Raw genomic sequence first — 19,631 nt, 5'->3', positions numbered from 1 at the left:
TTTTTCTTTCTCTTTCTCCTTCCTTCTTCTTTCTTCTTTCCTTTCTTTCTCTCTTTCTCTCTTTCTTTCTTTCTTAGATGGAGTGTGGCTGTGTCACCCAGGCTGGAGTGCAGTGGTGCGATCTTGCCTTACTGCAACCTCCACCTCGCAGGTTCAAGCAATTCTCCTGTCTCAGCCTCCCAAGTAGCTGGGACTACAGGCACACACACCATGCCCGGCCAATTTTAGTATTTTTGGTAGAGACAGGAGTTGGCGTGGCTGGTCTCGAAAGTCCTCACCTCAAGCGATCCGCCGCCTCAGCCTCCCAAAGTGCTGGAATTACAGGTGTGAGCCACTGTGCCCGGCCGCAATGGCCGCAATGTTGTTTTCTAATATAGAAATTAAAAGGGAAAATATGGCTAAGAAAAAGAAAATAAATCTATGGGCAAAGTTAATGCCTAGAATATGTTTCATATATCTCATGTTTCACTAAAAGGCTTGATATACAAATTTTTGGCTTTTGGCTTTTAGCAACAAAGGTGAAAAGGAAGACAGCATTCATTGTAGAATTTAGTGACCATAAAAAAAAAAAATAAGGCTGCTACACAAGTGAAACAGAGCTATTCCTAATACTAAGATAGAAGACACATGATCAATTTATTCCTCATTAGAGGATACAGTGTGAGAAAGTGAATAATATCCTTGAAATAAATACAGTGAATTTCTCAAGTTCTTTGATCCTTGGAGACTGTGAAGTCAAGATTTGTTGTTTGAGGGAAGTGCTCTATTTGCCTTTAACAGTATTTAAATATTTACATTAAACCTGTATCTAGCTGCTAGATAAAACTTTTTTTTTTTTCCTAAATCCCCTCGATATCCAGGTTTTTGTCCAATTCATCAACAAACCCTTCTGAGCATCAGAGAGGATGCCCTATACTACTGCCAAAGGAATTTGGATCCTCTCCAGGGTGACCAAACATCCTGGTTTTCCTGGGACAAGGGGGGGTTACTGGGATGTGAACCTTTCCATGCTAAAACCAGGAAAGCTCAGGCACACTGGAATAAGTTGGTCACTGTACTATTTGTCTCTGATTTGTTTACCTTGGTTCTCTTGTGAAGCATTCATGAAGTTAAAGAATGGATTACTTTGAGTCTTTGCAAATGGAGGCATGTAATGGTAGGTATGCTGAGCTCTTATTTTCTTTTCTGACCCAGACTTAGATAAATAGGGCAGAATTTGAAATGTAAGATAACATTCTGGAGCCCAAGATCAAGTGTTCAAAAATAAGTGGGAAGCCTGGGCACAGTGGCTAATGCCTGTAAAGCCAACACTTTAGGATACAAGGCAGGAGGCTCACTGGAGCTTAGGAGTTCAAGACCAGCCTGGGCAACATAGTGAGACCCCCATCTCTACAAAAAATAAAAAAAAATTACCTGGGCATATGGTGTGTGCCTGTGGTCCCAGCTACTCAGGAGGCTGAGGTGAAAGGATTGCTTGAACTAGGGAGGTGAATGCTGTGGTGAGCCATGATCATACCACTGCATTCCAACCTGGGCAACAGAGTGAGACCCTGCTTCAAACAAACAAATAACCACAACTGAAAAACCTAAAATGTAAATGGGTAAGCAGAAGGATCTCAGGCAGTTTTGAAATGCAAAGTCCTACAGGTAGGCTCAAGTTAAGGGAGATGTACAGCACATGGTGACAGGAGAGCAGGAGACAAACAAGGCTCCAGGAGGCCAAGGAAGGAGAGAGGCCACTGTTCTCCTGGTGGTGGGCTGGAAAGCTACACAGGAAGGAAGCCTCCATCTGAGGACCTCCGTGCTGGGTGTAGAGGCTGCTTTACTTTCAGCTCTGAACAGGGCAGCTCAGCAGAGGCCTGTCTTATGCCATCTTAAACCCATTCAGAAATGGCAACAGTGGCCACATTAGATATTTAAACAGGATGGGCTTAGGTTGTCATAGTTAGGTTCCCTGACCACTGGACCTGTTTCATAATTTAAAGTCTCAGGCTCTTTCCTGTGACTCATAGTGAAGCCTTGGGTTTCAGGAAATTGTTAAAAGAGGTGTTCCTACGTCTTCGACTCAGTTATACACCTTCTAAAATATAGGGTAGATAAAGAAGGGGGAAAAAATGACTGTCTTTTAATTTCCGGAAGTCCAGAGATGATGCTGTTATTTAATAAATGGGTCTTCCAGTTTTTCATATGCATAGATATTTTTAAAACCTGAGTTGATATTATTTTATGTTATAACCTGTTTCTTCATGTATATGGTTTCTAAGCATAAAATATACACATAGACACACACATGAAATTAGAAGCACATTGTATACCTAGTTAAGGATCCTGCTTTCTATGTTTGTAGTGTGCCAATTTTGCATGTCATTATTATGTCTCTTGGAAATATACCTTTTATGGTGCACAATATTCCTTCATGTGGTGTAAAATGATCTGCTTAAGCATCTCTCTGTTGGGTACTTTAACTCTTTTCAATTTTTTTATGTTAAATGTAACACCACAGCATTTTTTTTCTTTTCTTTTGAGATGGGGTCTCACTCTGTCACCCAGGTGGGAGTGCAGTGACTCAGTCTCGGTTCACGGCAAACTCCGCCTCCCAGGTTCAAGCGATTCTTCTGTCTCAGCCTCCCAAGTAGCTGGGACTACAGGCGCACGCCACCATGACCAGCTAATTTTTGTATTGTTAGTAGAGACAGGGTTTCACCATATTGGTCAGACTGGTCTCGAACTCCTGACCTCAGGTGATCCACCCACCTCGGCCTCCCAAAGTGCTGGGATTACAGGTGTGAGCCACCGCGCCTGGCCATGTGTTTTTTTTAGTCCTAATTCTTCCTTTCTCTCCTTAGAACAAACCCCATCAAGAAATTTGTGGATGTCCTTCAGGTCTGTGCTTTTTATGCTTGTATTACATTTTACATCCCTGAAAACAATAGATAGTATTATTTTTTGCGTATTTGTTTAAATAAAAAAACTTACCATTGTATATATTCTGCAGTTTCTCTTTTTATAAACTGAAGATTATACTTTTGAGATTTTTCCATTTGGATACTTAGATTTAGTTTATTTAATTGCTGTGTAATAGTCCAACGAGTGAATATATTCCATCATTTTACTGTTCCTCTATTGTAACACCCAGTACTGCCTGATATTTTATTTTATTTTATTTTTATTTTTATTTTTATTTTTGTTTTATTTTTATTTTATGACAGAGTCTTACTCTATTGCCCAGGCTGGAGTGTGGTGGCACAATCTCGACTCACTGCAACATCTGCCTCCTAGGTTCAAATGATTCTCCTGCTTCAGTCTCCTGAGTAGCTGGGATTACAGGCATGTGCCACCATGCCCAGCTAATTTTTGTGTTTTTAGTAGAGACAGAGTTTTGCCATGTTGGTCAAGCTGGTCTCGAACTCCTGGCTTCAAGTGATCCCCCTGCCTTGGCCTCCCAAAGTGCTGGGGTTACAGGTGTGAGCCACCACTCCTAGCCATTGCCTGATCCATTGCCTGATCTTTAGTCTCAGAGACTTTCATTCTGTTCTCCTCCAGCCCACCATACACAGAGTACTGTAATCTCTCTGAAATGTAGTTGTAGGTTGCATTTCCTGAGTGTAGTCTCTGAGCTGGAGACTAGGAGGAAGGAAATTTATTGGAGAGTATTCCTGCAGCCGACACTGGTGGAAGAGATGGGAAGGAAGCAGGATGGGCAGAGGGAAAAATTGGGCCATGGTGCACCCTCAGGAGGTCCCAGCCAACCCCACAGCAGCATCTGAAGCTGGAATGACCCTTTGAAGTTGCCTTGAGATGGGGTGAACATCTAACGGTCATTGGATGTGAACTGCCCTAGAAGCAGGTGTGGACTTTGGGCAAAGTGGTTCTCTTTAGCTGAGGTGCTTTCCAGAGAAAGCTGACCAGTGGCTGCATGTCCAGCAGCAGTGGAGGGAGGGCTTAGTTCTTCAGTCAACCTGAGAAGCACATCTCAGCATCCACTGCGGTTGTCTTGTTACTTCACTGCCTAGAGAATCAGGTGCTTCCTGCAATTGTTTGGAGGGCTGAGATTTTCAAGGGAAACTGCGCCATGGATGGCGCTCTCCTCCAGTCCTACTCATCCAGGCCTTGGAGCGTTTTGTAGATCTGCTGCAGATTCTGTCCACTTATAATTTAGGAGTGTTTTTTCCTTACATGCTCACCCTTATTTGGTCTTATCTGTGCTCTATAGTAAAAAAAAAAAAGTTATTGAGTAATTGGCATATGGATTAATTTATTAATGAATTCATCTATTCATTCACAAGTATTTACCTAGTACCTACTGTGCCCAGGCATGGTTCTAAGGGTTAGAGTCCCAGTAGTCAGAACTTATATTCTAAAGGGAAAGGCAGGCAGCAAGCTAACAGATTAATATATAACATAATGATACCTAGGGATATGTTAAATGAAAACAAAATCAGGTTATGGAGATAGAGAATGGGGGAGGGAGAGAGCATTATTTTAAATAGTGACTTTGATAGGCATTTCTGGCAAGGTGACATTTGCGCAGAGACTGGAAGGAAATGAAGGAGTGAAAAGTATGACTATCTGAGAAGAGTGTTCTAGGCAGAAGGCCCAGAATGTGCAAATGTCCCAAGGCAGGAGAGAATCTGGAATGTTCAAGGAACATTAGAAAGGCCAAGGCGGCTGGAGTGGAGCGAGGGAGGGAGGTGTAGGAGGAGATTGTTCATAAAGGCAGAGATATGGTTAGGCTTTGTGTCCCCACCCAAATCTCCTGTTGTATTGTAATCCCCATAATCCCCACGTGTCAAGGGAGAGACCAGGTGGCGGTAATTGGATCATAGCGGAGGTTTCCCCCATGCTGTTCTCACGATAGTGAGTTCTCACAAGAGCTAATGGTTTTTATAAGGAGCTCTTCCCCACTTTGCTTGACACTTCTCCTTCCTGCCACCTTGTGAAGGAGGTGCCTTGCTTCCCCTTTGCCTTCCGTCATGATAGTAAGTTTCCTGAGGCCTCCCCAACCATGCTGAATCGTGAGTCAAGTAAACCTCTTTTCTTTATAAATTACCCAGTCTTGGGCAGTTCTTCATAGCATCATGAGAACACACTAATACCAGCAGCCAGAGTGAGATCAGGTAGGGCCCTGTAGACCATTGTCAGGACTTTTGTCTTTTACTTACATTGAATAGGAGCCGTGGTTGAGTGTGAGAATACAAGTGACATGATCTGACTTAGGTTTTAAAAGGAGCATCCTAGCAGCCATGTGAAGAATAGAAGCAGGAGGACAAGCATGGGAGCAGGGATTGCAGTCGTCTGAAAAGACGTCTGAAAAGACATGGCTGGACTGCATCTAGGAGGACTGGACACGTTCCACTAGGGGGTGTGCATAGATGGTGGGGAGATCCCAGGACTGAGTTCTGTGGCTCCCCAGCATGTAGAGGTCAGGAAGAGGGTGAGGATACAGGAAGAGAGGCCAGCCAGGTGGGAGGAAAACCTGAGATTGAATTGTTGGTGGAAACCATGTGAAGATGGCATTCTGAAAGGCAGGGAAGGACCAGGTGGGGGTTAGACACTGCAAAGACCTCACCCTTCCCAATTTGCTACTGCTGATGTGGCGTTTTCCAGATTACAAGTTTTCAGTCATTTCAATTAGCATTTGGGAAGTAGGGGAATTAAACGCAAGCTCAAATCTAGATCCTGATTGCCATTGTTCAAAGTGATCAAAGGGAATTCAATGATGTATTTTGAAGAAAGAGGCCACTGTATGGGGCTTTTCCTCTTTTTTTTCAAACCTGTCAAGGACTCTTTTCTGGATGTCAGTTTCAAGGCAGTTCTCTCACACAGTGGTGCCTGCCTTTCTTCCTAGAACCCTGCAACGGGAGATTTACATACTCAGCCTTTTGTTCATCCTGGCTGCACTTGTCCACGGCATAGCGGTTTTCCTCCACTATAAACTACTTCTGTTGAATAACTTTGTTCTACTCGTCTTTACATCCCTCATGGCTTGAAGCCCAGTTTTCCACACTCAGTGCACTCTCATTATATATGGAATGTAAAATTTACTTTTTCTAAATATAATTTTTTTCCTTTATTAAGGCATCAATCCCGTTTTTGGCAGAGGATACACTGGGCTGTATTTATTGGCAATATTATTATCTACATAAGCAAAGAGAAAAGAAATCAGAGCTATTTAGTGAGGTTCAAAGACAAGGAAGTCCCTGGAGTTCCCTTTGGTCTCTGCCTTTTCAAATTGCAGTTGAAACTATTATTCTGGGTAAAGAGAAACAGAACCCAGGGTTCCCTTTGAAGAAGGGAAACCTTGTGCTTCTTGCCTCTTGAGGACATCTACCAGCCTCTCTCATGCAGAAGGAAGGGGCACCCCTGTGCCCAATCAGATGTTAAGTTTGTCCCCTGCAGTATTTGAGTTTGCTTCTTTTTGTTTGGGAGACACAGCTAGCCTAACTAATCATCAGTCTGGGGCCAAGAGTCAGGCTTCCCCATATCACACACCCCTACAAGCCTGCTTCCTTGCAAAGAAGTGTGCCCTGAGGTTCAGTTTATTCTGGCTGGCTCACACTCCACAGTGCCCCAGCATGTTAAGAAAGGGAGAGAACAGAGCATCAGGACATGGGAAAATTATGACATCAGACTCTGGGAAAGTGACCGAAAGCCTCCACAGACACATAAGTTAGTTCATATTTTTGTAAAGTTTACCACTGCTTTCATACCCTCACATTAGTTCAGTTGAGCTGCCAAGATCCCAAGTAGATTGGGCAATATCCATTTCCATTTAAGACAAAAACTGCCTGCATTCACTTTTGCCTGCTAGGAGATTGGTATATTTCATACGAAGTGATGGCTTTTTTTTTTTTTAACTTTAATTTTAGCTTCGCGAGTACATCTGCAGGTTTGTTATATAGGTAAACTTGTGTGATGGAAGTTTGTCATACAGATTATTTCATCACCCAGATATTAAGCCCAATACTCAATAGTTATCTTTTCTGCTCCTCTCTCTCCTCCCACCCTCCATCCTCAAGTAGACCCCAGTGTCTGTTATTCTTTTCTTTATGCTCATGAGTTTTTATCATTCAGCTCCCACTTGTAAGTGAGAACATGTGATATTTGGGTTTCTTTTCCTGCATCAGTTTGCTAAGGATAATAGCCTTTGGCTCTATCCATCTTTCCAAATGACATGATCTTATTCTTTTTTTATGGCTGTGTAGTATTCCATGTGGTATATGTATGGCATTTTCTTTATCCAGTCTATCATTGATGGGCATTTAGGTTGATTCCATGTCTTTGCTAGTGTGAATAGTGCTGCAATGAACATTCACATGTATGTGTCTTTATGGTAGAATTATTTCTATTCCTATGGGAACATACCCAGTAATGGTATACACCATTCAATCTGTCAATTGAGGCTAAAATCATCTCAGGACCCTACTAGGGCTTACAGATCTGCTTCCAAGCTCATCTGCGTGATTGGTATCCACACAGAGGAATAGAAATCATTCTACCATAAAGACACATGCACGTCAATGTTCCTTCCAGCACTATTCACACTAGCAAAGACATGGAATCAACCTAAATGCCCATCAATGATTGACAGATTGAATAAAGAAAATGTGGTACATATATACCATGGAATACCCAGTAATGGTATATACCCAGCGGAATAGGTATATTCCTATATACCTGGGGACAAGAGTGATATCCTATTCTTGGGATACCAAATAGATAACCTGCGTTATCTATTCCTGGAATCCTAGGAATAGGATACAGAAACCTGGGTTGAATGGTAGCTCTGCCTTTAGCTCTTGGAGGAATCACCACACTGCTTTCCACAATGGTTGAACTAATTTAAATTCTCACCAACAGTGTATGTGTCCCTTTTCTCCATAACCTTGCCAGAATCTGTTATTTTTTGACTTTTTAATAATAGCCATTTTGACTGGTGTGAGATGGTGTCTCATTGCGGTTTTGTGACTTTTTGTTTGGACACCTTACTGAGGTGAGGTTGAGAAAGACAAAGCCCCCTAAGCATAGCCTAAGTAGCAGGGGTGAGTTGAGAAAGCACGAATTTTTTTGTATTATCTTGGAGAAATCTAGAAGCCTGGAAATTAGAGACACTTGGCATATACCCATTTTATAGATGGGGTAGCTGAGCTCAGAGAAGTTAAATAATCTGCCTAAAATATTTTAGAAATTTTAGTAAGAGCCTTAGACCTTGGCCCAAATCTTCTTTCTGCTTTGGGTTGTTCTCTGCCCCTTCCTTCCTTCCTTCCTTCCTTCCTTCCTTCCTTCCTTCCTTCCTTCCTTCCTTCCTTCCTTCCTTCCTTCCTTCTTTCCTTCCTTCTTTCTTTTTTCTTTCTTTTTCTTCCGTTCTTTCCTTTCTTTTTCTTTTCTTTCTTTTCTTATTTCTTTCTTTCGAGATGGAGTCTCATTATGTTGTCCAGGCTGGATTCAAACTCCTGGGCTCAAGTGATCCTCCTGCCCCAGCCTCCTGAAGTAGCTGGAACTACAGGCATGCACCACCATGCCTGGTTTCTGTCCTGCTTACTTGTTATACAGGTGGTCACCTTTTGTCTCTTCCTTCCTAGGCTCTGACCACTTCTGTTTGGGCTATGGCCTCACTTTATTGAAGTGCAAAATAAACAGAATGATATGGTGGGTTCCTAAGTGACAATTTACTAAACTACTGTGAACACCCTTATTCTCAAGGGAAGAGCTAGAGCTCATCATGAAAGTGTGGAACTGGGGTGAGGGGAGCAAGGGAAGCACTGGATTGGGAAGCAGGGGACTTGGGATCTTGCTTGGTCTCTGCCCCATCGCATTGTTTGATCCTGGGCAAGTCAATTCTCCTCTGTAGATCTCCCTCAGTGAAGAGGTCAAATGAGTTAATGTCTAATGTCCTGTGAAATATCTCTCATCATTCCTCCTAGTATCTGCAGATCTTGGGGTGATCACCCATCCCAGTTTGCTTGAGACTCAGAGGAGTTCTCAGGATACAGACTTTCTATTTTAATACTGGGACAGTTCCGGGCAAACTGGGATGAGTTGGGCACCCTGGTGAGCCTAATCCTCCCAGAACCATTTGGATGGGTGTGGAGCCAGTCTCCAAGAGGATGCCCTATGATCCTCACCGCCTGCTATTAACAATCTTGTGTAGTCCCACACTGTACCGAGGTTGGTTGGGATAACCAATAGCATATGGCAGAAGCAATGGTATGTCACTTCTGAATTTAGGTTATAGTGTCTTCCATCTGTCATGAGCTCTGCTGTCTTAGTCAATCTCTCTCTGTCTCTCTGATTCTCTGCTGTCTTAGTCAATCTCTCTCTGTCTGTCTGATTACTCACTCTGTGAAAAGCTAGCTGCCATGCTGTGAGCAGCTCTGCGTAGAGGCCCATGTGGTGAGGAACTGAAGTCTCTGGCCACTAACCAGAAAGGAGCTGAGGCTTGCCAGTAATCATGCAGATGAGCTTGGAAGCAGATCCGTCAGCCCCAGGAGAGTCCTGAGATGATTTTGCTGTCAATTCAAAAATTGACTTCAATCTCATGAGAATCCTAAGCCTGAACCTCCAGCTAAACAACTTCCAGATTCCTAGACCTCAGAAACTGTGAGATAATAAATGTTTGCTATTTTAAGCTGCTAAGTTTTAGGGTAATTTATTAGATAAGATAGATAATGAGCAGATAAGTTGTTATGAGAAAATTCTCAGAAAAAAAAACAAACAGAATTCCAATACTCTTATATGGACAGGACAGGGACTTATTTCCCTGGCTATAGTCAATGGTTTGGGATAAGCATGTGATCTAGGACTGGTCCAATCAGAATGAACTTGGAGATACTGGCACACAAATTCTCCTTTCTGTTTGGCTTTTGGTGCTAACCTGTGAGCCATAAGAACAGAGCCTGGAACTGTCCAGGATGGAGTGAGGTATGGAGGTGAGGGGGTAGAGGAGGACAGTGGAGGTGATCATGTGAAAGCAAAGTAAGCATGGATTCTAGTCATGTGTGAGTCCCAGGTGAGACTGCACCTGAAGTAGACCCTTGGCCAGTTCAGCTATATATCCCATCTACTCCCTGTTGTTTTAACAAGTTGAGTTTGATCTTCTGTCCCTAAGGATGTCTGTCTGATTCAGTGACTGTTTCCATTTCATAGGTGAGGAAACTGAAGTTCAGAGCAGTGAAGTAACTCTCCCAGAGTCATGTAGCTAACAAGTGTCAGAGTCGGAATTGGCTCCATGCTTTCCTGACAGTAGAGCCCTTGCTCTTTTTATAAAGCCATTCTGGCCGATGAATTAGCTTCTGAGAACTCTGGTTTCTAGGAGCTTGAAATTCCTGGAAAGATTGAATAGATCAGGATGAAAAAAAGCTATGAGGCAGGCAAAGTTCATTCAAAATGAATCAGTAGCTCCTTTTTGTGCTCTGGCTGCCATCCTTGACCGAGGAAATGACCAGGCCCCAGAGAGCCTGCACATGAGCATGTTTTCAGTTTTCAGTGGAGGTCTGAGAGCAGAGCCACAGCATCTCCAGCAGGTTTTTAAAAACTTTTTTCTGGCATTGGATCTGGAGCAACAGCAAAGCAACCTACGAAGGGTATATGAGTTTCTATAGGCCAATGAGTTTCTATAGGCCGGTGTTCTAATATGAGAAAAGTTTATGTCTTGCTTATAAAAGCCCCCTGCAGATGTTTCTGGTGGGACAGCTCTTCTGGGCCAGCTTCCATATAAGCACTGACTCAGTAGTTCAGCCACCTTCAACACTTGGCCTCCAAGTTACTATGGAGGGAGAAACATGAGTATAGAGGAGGCACCTTTATTTCTAACTGCTCTGGACTGAAAGTGATGCATCATGACGGTTCACTTTGCATTGGTGAGAACTCCTCATATGGGTTCATTTAGATGTGAGTTGGGAGATGCAGCTTAGCCACATGCCTATAAAGAAGGAATGGGCCGGGTGCGGTGGCTCACGCCTGTAATCCCAGCACTTTGGGAGGCCGAGATGGGCGGGTCACGAGGTCAGGAGATCGAGACCATCCTGGCTAACACGGTGAAACACCATCTCTACTAAAAATACAAAAAATCAGCTGGGCGTGGTGGCAGGCACCTGTAGTCCCAGCTACTCGGGAGGCTGAAGCAGGAGAATGGCGTGAACCCGGGAGGCGGAGCTTGCAGTGAGCCGAGATCGCGCCACTGCACTCCAGCCTGGGCAACAGAGAGAGACTCCGTCTCAAAAAAAAAAAAAAAAAAAAAAAAAAAAAAAAAAAGAAGGAATGGGCTTGGTGAGAATCCACCAAGGTTGTGCAGTTTACACCCAGCAGAAGTGGGTGGCTAGAGCCAAAATCCAGACCTTGTTTCACTTGTCACATTGTTTTCCCTGGTACAGGGTCACATCAACCCAGAGGAAAGGAAACCTTTTTCTTCTCACAAAGGGATAACTTTTGTTTCCCTCATGAGTCAACTTGAAGGATAACTTTAAAAAATTGGTCCATGCAGAAGACTGTCTTTTTCCAGTTTGTGTAAGGGAACTATATAAGTTTACTGTAGCTCTGGGTATCCTCAACCCACAGATCTGGCAGGCAGCTTGCAGCCCATCTTCAGAGTAGGGCCAAGAGTCCAATCAGACTCGGGTATTTCCACACTAGCTGTCTTTGAGAATTCCGTCAAGTACCTAGAGAACTTCTGATCCAAGGGATTTTATAGAGATTACAGTCTTTTTCAAGCTTTATAGAATGTCTGAACTAGGATTGGTTTTAGAGGTCCTGTCCTTCTCCTTCCTAATTTTGCAATTGAAGAAACAGTGCCCATCGTGTGTTTGCTGTTATTGTTGTTATTGCTGTTATTATTACTGCTTCCATATGAGAAGCATATGAGGGTCAAGTCTCAGATCTGTATTCTAAGGGCAGATCGAGAGGCCCATTTTTCTCTGTCCCTACTATTTTGGTGCCCGGTAGATTATGAGATAGAAATCTTGGTGCTGCCGATATAAGCGCATCTTCAGATGGGTAATCCCGATGTCTACTTGAATCTGAGAATTACTATCTTTTATCAGTTCTGAAAAATTCTTAGATAGTATATTTTTGTACGTTTCCTATCCCCACTCTCTCTTTCTGTAGAGTAGCTGCTCTTTCTGGAACCCTGATTACATATATGTTAGACATTTTCACTCTCTCTTCCATGGCTGCCAACCTATCTTTCATATTTTCATATGTTCTATTTCTGTATATTTTTATGTACTTTTCTGCATAATTTCTCCCTTCTGTTTTCTAATTGACCCATTTATTTTTCTTCAGCTGTGTCTATTCTGCTGTTCAAACTATAGATGAATTTAAAACCTTAATTTACCCTATTTTTTACTTCAGTTTTATCTTTTCTTTATAACTACTTACTCCTTGTTTATAAACTCTTGTTCATTTATCATATTTTGGCATCCACTTACATTTGCTTTATGTTATGTAAATGATAATTCAATATTTGTAGTCTTGGTGGGTCTTATTCTGCTATTGGTGATTTCTGCTGTCTTTTACTCATGATGGCACATTTCTAGCATGTTTTATGGTTTATGATTGGGAAAATCTTGGAGCCTTATCCACAGAACAGTTTCGAAGCTTGGTTCTAACACATATTCATCAAGAGACCATATTAATTTCCTTTTACCAGATGTATAAGAGCACTACTAACTTTTGGCCCGGTGTGGTGGCTCATGCCTGTAATCCCAGCACTTTGGGAGGCTGAGGAGGGCAGATATCACTTGAGGCCAGGAGTTGGTGTGCAGCCTGTCCAACATGGTGAAACCCCGTTTCTACTAAAAATACAGAAATTAGTTGGGTGTGATGGCACACACCTATAGTCCCAGCTTCTTGGGAGGCTGAGGCAGGAGAAATACTTGAACCCAGGAGGCTGAGGTGGCTCCACAGCACTCCATTCTGGGTGACAGAGTGAGACTCTGTCTCAAAAAAAGAAGAAAAAAAAGCACTACTAATTTTTAAAGGTTCACTTTAAACGTTTAAGCATTAAAAAAAATATCACTTTACCCATGCCTGTGTCCTGAATGGTATTGCCTAGGTTTTCTTTTAGGGTTTTTATGGTTTTAGGTCTAACATTTAAATCTTTAATCCATCTTGAATTAATTTTTGTATAAGGTGTAAGGAAAGGATCCAGTTTCAGCTTTCCACATATGGCTAGCCAGTTTTCCCAGCACTGTTTATTAAATAGGGAATCCTTTTGCCATTTCTTGTTTTTGTCAGGTTTGTCAAAGATCAGATGGTTGTAGATATGTGCTGTTATTTCTGAGGGTTCTGTTCTGTTCCATTGGTCTATATCTCTGTTTTTGTACCAGTACCATGCTGTTTTGGTTACTGCAGCCTTGTAGTACAGTTTGAAGTCAGGTAGCATGATGCCTCCAGCTTTGTTATTTTGGCTTAGGATTGTCTTGGCAATGCAGGCTCTTTTTTGGTTCCATATGAACTTTAAAGTAGTTTTTTCCAATTCTATGAAGAAAGTCATTGGTAGCTTGAAGGGGATGGCATTGAATCTATAAATTACCTTGGGTAGTATGGCCATTTTCATGATATTGATTCTATCTATCCATGAGCATGGAATGTTCTTCAATTTGTTTGTGTCCTCTTTTATTTTGTTGAGCAGTGGTTTGTAGTTCTCCTTGAAGAGGTCCTTCACATCCCTTGTAAGTGGGATTCCTAGATATTTTATTCTCTTTGAAGCAATTGTGAATGGAAGTTCACTCATGATTTGGCTCTCTGTTTGTCTGTTCTTGGTGTATAGGAATGCTTGTGATTTTTGCACATTGATTTTGTATCCTGAGACTTTGCTGAAGTTGCTTATCAGCTTCAGGAAATTTTGGGCTGAGACGATGGGGTTTTCTAAATATAGGACTTCATGACTAGAACACCAAAAGCAATGGCAACAAAAGCCAAAATTGACATATGGGATCTAATTAAACTAAAGAGCTTCTGCACAGCAAAAGAAACTACCATCAGAGTGAACAGGCAACCTACAGAACGGGAGAAAATTTTTATAATCTACCCATCTGACAAAGGGGTAATATCCATAATCTACAAAGAACTTAAACAATTTTACAAGAAAAAATCAAACAACCCCATCAAAAAGTGGGCAAAGGATATGAACAGACACTTCTCAAAAGAAGACATTTATGCAGCCAACAGACACATGAAAAAATGCTCATCATCAATGGCCATCAGAGAAATGCAAATCAAAACCACAATGAGATACCATCTCACACCAGTTAGAATGGCGATCATTAAACAGTCAGGAAACAACAGGTGCTGGAGAGGATGTGGAGAAATAGGAATACTTTTATACTGTTGGTGGGACTGTAAACTAGTTCAACTATTGTAGAAGACAGTGTAGCGATTCCTTAAGGATCTAGAACTAGAAATACTATTTGACCCAGCCATCCCATTACTGGGTATATACCCAAAGGATTATAAATCATGCTGCTATAAAGACACATGCACACGTATGTTTATTGCAGCACTATTCACAATAGCAAAGACTTGGAACCAGCCCAAATGTCCATCAATGATAGACTGGATTAAGAAAATGTGGCACATATACACCATGGAATACTATGTAGTCATAAAAAATGATGAGTTCATGTCCTTTGTTAGGGACATGATGCAGCTGGAAACCATCATTCTGAGCAAACTATCGCAAGTAAGAAAACCAAACACCGCATATTCTCACTCATAGGTGGGAATTGAACAATGAGAACACTTGGACACAGGGTGGGGAACATCACACACTGGGACCTGTCATGGGGTAGGGGGACGGGATAGGGATAGCATTAGGAGATATACCTAATGTAAATGACAGGTTAATGGGTGCAGCACACCAACATGGCACATGTATACATACGTAATAAACCTGCACATTGTGCACATGTACCCTAGAACTTAAAGTATAGTTAAAAAAGAAAAAAGAAAAGAGAAACTACCTATTGGGTACTATGCTCACTACCTGGGTCCGACATACCCATTTAACAATCCTACACATGTGCCCCTGTATCTAAAATAAAAGCTGGAAAAAAAAATCACTTTAAATGTTTGGTTTAGGGGCGGGTACAGTGGCTCATGCCTGTATTCCAGCACTTTGGGAGGGCAAGATGAGTGGACCACCTGAAGACAGGTGTTTGAGACCAGCCTGGCCAACATGGCAAAACTCTGTCTCTACTAAAAATACAAAAAATTAGCTTGGCGTAGTGGTGGGCACCTGTAATTCCAGCTACTTGGGAGGTTGAGGTGTGAGAATCACTTGAATCCAGGAGGCAGAGGGTGCAGTGAGCTGAGATCATGCCAGTGCACTCCAGCCTGGGCAACAGAGTGAGACTCCATCTCAAATTTTAAAAAAATAGTTTGGCTTAAGGTTTCTCTGGACATGCAGATAGTATAATTCTGATCTCAGATCTGCATGTTGTGGGGAAGCTTGTGGTTATGAATTCTCATTGGGACTGTTTTCTTTTTACCTCTTTCATCCAGAATCAGGCTGAATAGCCAATTATCCCCATCAGAGATATAAGGTAAGACATGACCCAGACCATACCTCAATCACTTGTCATCATGGTACTAATGACAAATGATTAAGGCATATTCTGATTTATTTCAGGGGAGACCGTTGGCATAAAATGTGGAATACGGATCCACACCAGCCCCTGCTTATGGTTCACTGGCTCCCTAAGAGTCTCTTGATCTCTGCAGTGACTATGAGTGAATAACAGGTCACCCTTCATGCCTAGTGAGTGGTTAAACTAGATCTCAGAAACATGCATTACAAGGAGAAAGGGACCACCAGATTCCTCAAAAAGTACATTCAGCCTGGGCATAGTGGCTCATACTGCAGTCCCAGCACTTTGGGAAGCCAAGGTGGAAGGATCACTTGAGACTAGGAGTTCAAGATCAGTCTGGGCAATGTAGTAAGACCCCATCTCTACTCTACACACACACACACACACACACACACACACACACACACACACACATTCACATACGTACATACACACACACACTCACATACATACATACACACACACACACACAGACACATTCACTGGAGTAGTAGATAAGAAATGATAGGAGTGAAAGTCAACTGGGATTGGGAGGTTAATTTGGCTGTTTAGAGATATGGTCTAGAAGTTGTAAGGAAGAAAATGTAGGGATGCCGATCCAAACAGTAGTCTGATTTTTCTCTAACTGAGATTATCCCAGGGTGAAGGAGCAGAGACAGCAAATGCTTTAATTGGTGCCGATATGGGCATGAGAAGTTGCTGATGAGAGAATGGGTTGTGTGACTGAGAAGGGGGCTGTAGCAGTATAAGGAAGGAGGTGCAGCCAGGTGGAAGCTGTAAAGGCCTGAGGTCTCGAGGTAAGAGCTGACGTGGAGGGAGCATCAGCTCTTTATGTGTGAGAGCACTAAAGAGATGGGAGGCTGTCGTTTGGATTTAGTCTGAGAGAAGAGAAACAAAGGAGTCACCTTGGGTAGCCCTGGAAAGATAAAGAGAAAAAAGGTGGTTAAAAAATTAGAGAAGCTGAGATGAGAAGGCAACAAGGTCCCTCTACAGGAAGCTTTTCATCCGTGGTGAAGTCAAGCCATTCTTCTTCTACCCACCACCATTTCTGGTCTCCTTGTGGGGACAAACTTCTGTATTGGCAGAGATGAGCATGGAGGAAACTCTCAAGTGCCCAAGGAATAAAAAATGGCCATGCTGTGTGATTCTTGCTTTTCCATCCCTTTAGCCAGTAGTCAAACTGTCACAAATAAAAATGTCATGGACTCCATCTGGCTTCTTCTAATGGATTTTTTAGGAGTAGAGCAGATGGTTCACCCAGCAAGAAAGAACACTTAAGGTCACTTGCAAGTGGAAAGAGATTTGCATTTGGGCATGGAAAGGGCCACTAGTATGGAAACATTCACACATGTAAGTTATGCAGAATCCTTTTTGAGGCTTAAATGGAGTCTGAGAAGGGTTTCCTCCCAAGGAATGTTCCCAGGTTCTTCAGCTTCATAGGATTGCTCTTTCATGTAATATGTCTTAGTTTGTGTTCTACCAGAAGTAGGTCTTGAGACAAGGAATTTGGAGCAGATGTTTTATTTGGCAAGGGAACAGAGGAGGTAGGGGGTAGTGAGACAGGGAAGGGAAGGCAACCAATTAAAGGTGCCTTATCAAGCCAGCTGTAACCAAGAGTGACTAGAGCTTCACCCAGAGGGAAATGTCTGAAGTAAATGTAAAAGTACAGCTCAGAGTTGGCCCCTCATTAGGGGCAAGGGAGCTGGGGTATTTATACACTGGCTCCCATCAGTCATTGGTTGAGGGTTGCTCTGAGGTGCAGGCAGAGGGTGTGCATTGATTCCCCTGTTCTTCCATCCCACTGCAATGGTCTTCAGAAAGGCTGCAGTGAGAAGATGCAGGGCCTGGCATTTGTAAGCCAGCAGGTATTATTCACCGAAGTGGGTAGGGCAAGGGTACTACCAACCTCTGCTAGGATAGTCAAATAAAATAGCTGGGACTCATCTACTTCAAATGCTGGGAAGTCCAGCAGCCTCTACAGAAGTCTCAGAGGATCCTAGGGCAGGGGGCGGGAGGACTTGTATTCTCTTGTTTGCTTCTTACTCTGTATTCCTGTTCTTGGTGTATTTTCATCTCTCCATTTGCCAACCCTCCTGCAATGGGAATTGTGATGGCTGCTGTCTTTGATTTGCTTTATCAACAGTATGTGCAGTTCCTTTTCCCAAAATCCTCAAAGCACCAATAACACTTGTGCAGATAAGGGACATTTACTAAGGAATTAGGAATCATAGAGGGGAATTAGAAAACAACTCAGACAAGGCAATTGCTGTCCCACCTTCATTCTGGACCACTTCTTCACCAGATACTTTCCAGATTCCACATCACAGCCTTGTAGCTGGGTTCCATTCTCCTTGGGAGACATGTCTCCATCTTTCCTCTTCTCCAAGACTTGGAAACCCCACAGTCCTTACGTCTTTTTTTCTTTAAATTATTTTATTTTAGTAGGGTCTCACTCTGTTGCCCAGGCTAGAGTGCAGTGGCACAATCTCGGCTCACTGCAGCTTCGACCTCCCAGCTCAAGGAGTGCAGTGGCACAATCTCGGCTCACTGCAGCTTCGACCTCCCGGCTCAAGTGATCCTCCTGTGTCAGCTTCCCTAGTAGTTGGGACCACAGGCACACGCCACCACACTTGGCTAATTGTTTATTTTTAGTAGAGACAAGGTTGACGAGGTCTCACTATGTTGCCGAGGCCGTTCTCAAATGCCTGGCCTCAAGCAATCCGCCCACCTCAGCCTACCAAAGTGCTGGGATTTTACAGGCACCGTGCCTGGCCCCTTACATCTTATTCTGTAAGGGAACAATTCTCATATTCCTGTTCCTATGTTATGCAGCTCATTTTCTATTTAGGCTCACCTTTTTAATTTAAGAAGCCCCACCAACATGTTTTCATGAACAGAAAAGGAATAATTTTCTCCTTAAAAAATAAACAGGCTAGGTGTGGTGGCTCACATCTGTAATCTCAGCACTTTGGGAGTCTGAGATAGGAGACCACTTGAGCCCAAGAGTTCGAAACCAACCTGGGCACCATGGTGAGACCTCCATCTCTAAAAATAAATTTAAAAATACAATGAAAAATAAATAGATAAACCAACTAACCAACCAACCAAACAAACAAAAGTGGGTCAAATGGCAGCCAACTTTTAAAGCAAATTTTTCCTTCCCTATGACAAATGGCTACAACGTGGCATGTGGATGAGTGCATTTTATCAATGATACTCTTGCTATGCCTGGTCAACCACAACATGAGAGACAGACAGCATGCTTCACTTTCTGCTTTTTTCTACTTCCATTTATTTCATGTTTATTTTGAAGAGTCAGTGGGGCTCATCAATGAGTGTCATGGGAGACACTTAAGAAAATGCTGATGCACACAGTTTTTGATTGATTGCAAAAGACATGGCTTTTGTATTCATTCACTTAACCTATTCTGAGCTTCTGCTCAATGCCAGGACATTGATATGCACTGGGGATGCAGATATGAAAAGATGGTGTCACTCTCCTTCAGATCCTACCGAATGGAAAAAGAGACACAGAATTCAGAGAGATGCACAATGCTCATTTTGGAGTCAGAATACCTGGGTTTGAGACCTAGGTCTGCTTCTTGCTAATCTCAACACTCTGGAGAAGTCATATACTTTCTTTAAGGAAGACATGGTCCAGAAAGCTGAACGTTTACCCTTGACTCCCAACAGGGTAGAGCTTGTAACCCAGGCATACCAGTGCCTGGTTCCACGTCCCTTTCACTGGACCATATGGCCTCTCGCTGGCTAGATGGTGGAAGAGAATTCCAAAAGTAGAAAAACAATTGTAAACATGAGCTTGCCTTTATGCCCAGAAGGCTTATATATTGTACAAGTTAAAAGCACACGTTTTCTTAAGCATTATTTTTCATGACTATCACTCTGATTAATAAAACAGAGATTCGGAGAGAAACACTTTTCCACTAACTGGGAAATTCATTAGACCAAGGATACCAGTTTCAACTTCATCTCAGTACATTTGTGGGATGCGGAAGAAAACAGAGAAATCTGTTTGAAGGATGA

Source organism: Rhinopithecus roxellana, chromosome 5, assembly GCF_007565055.1.
Source record: "Rhinopithecus roxellana isolate Shanxi Qingling chromosome 5, ASM756505v1, whole genome shotgun sequence".
In the NCBI taxonomy this organism is placed as follows: domain Eukaryota; kingdom Metazoa; phylum Chordata; class Mammalia; order Primates; family Cercopithecidae; genus Rhinopithecus; species Rhinopithecus roxellana.
The sequence above is the reverse complement of the archived record's forward strand: the minus strand, read 5'-3'. Positions refer to the sequence as shown.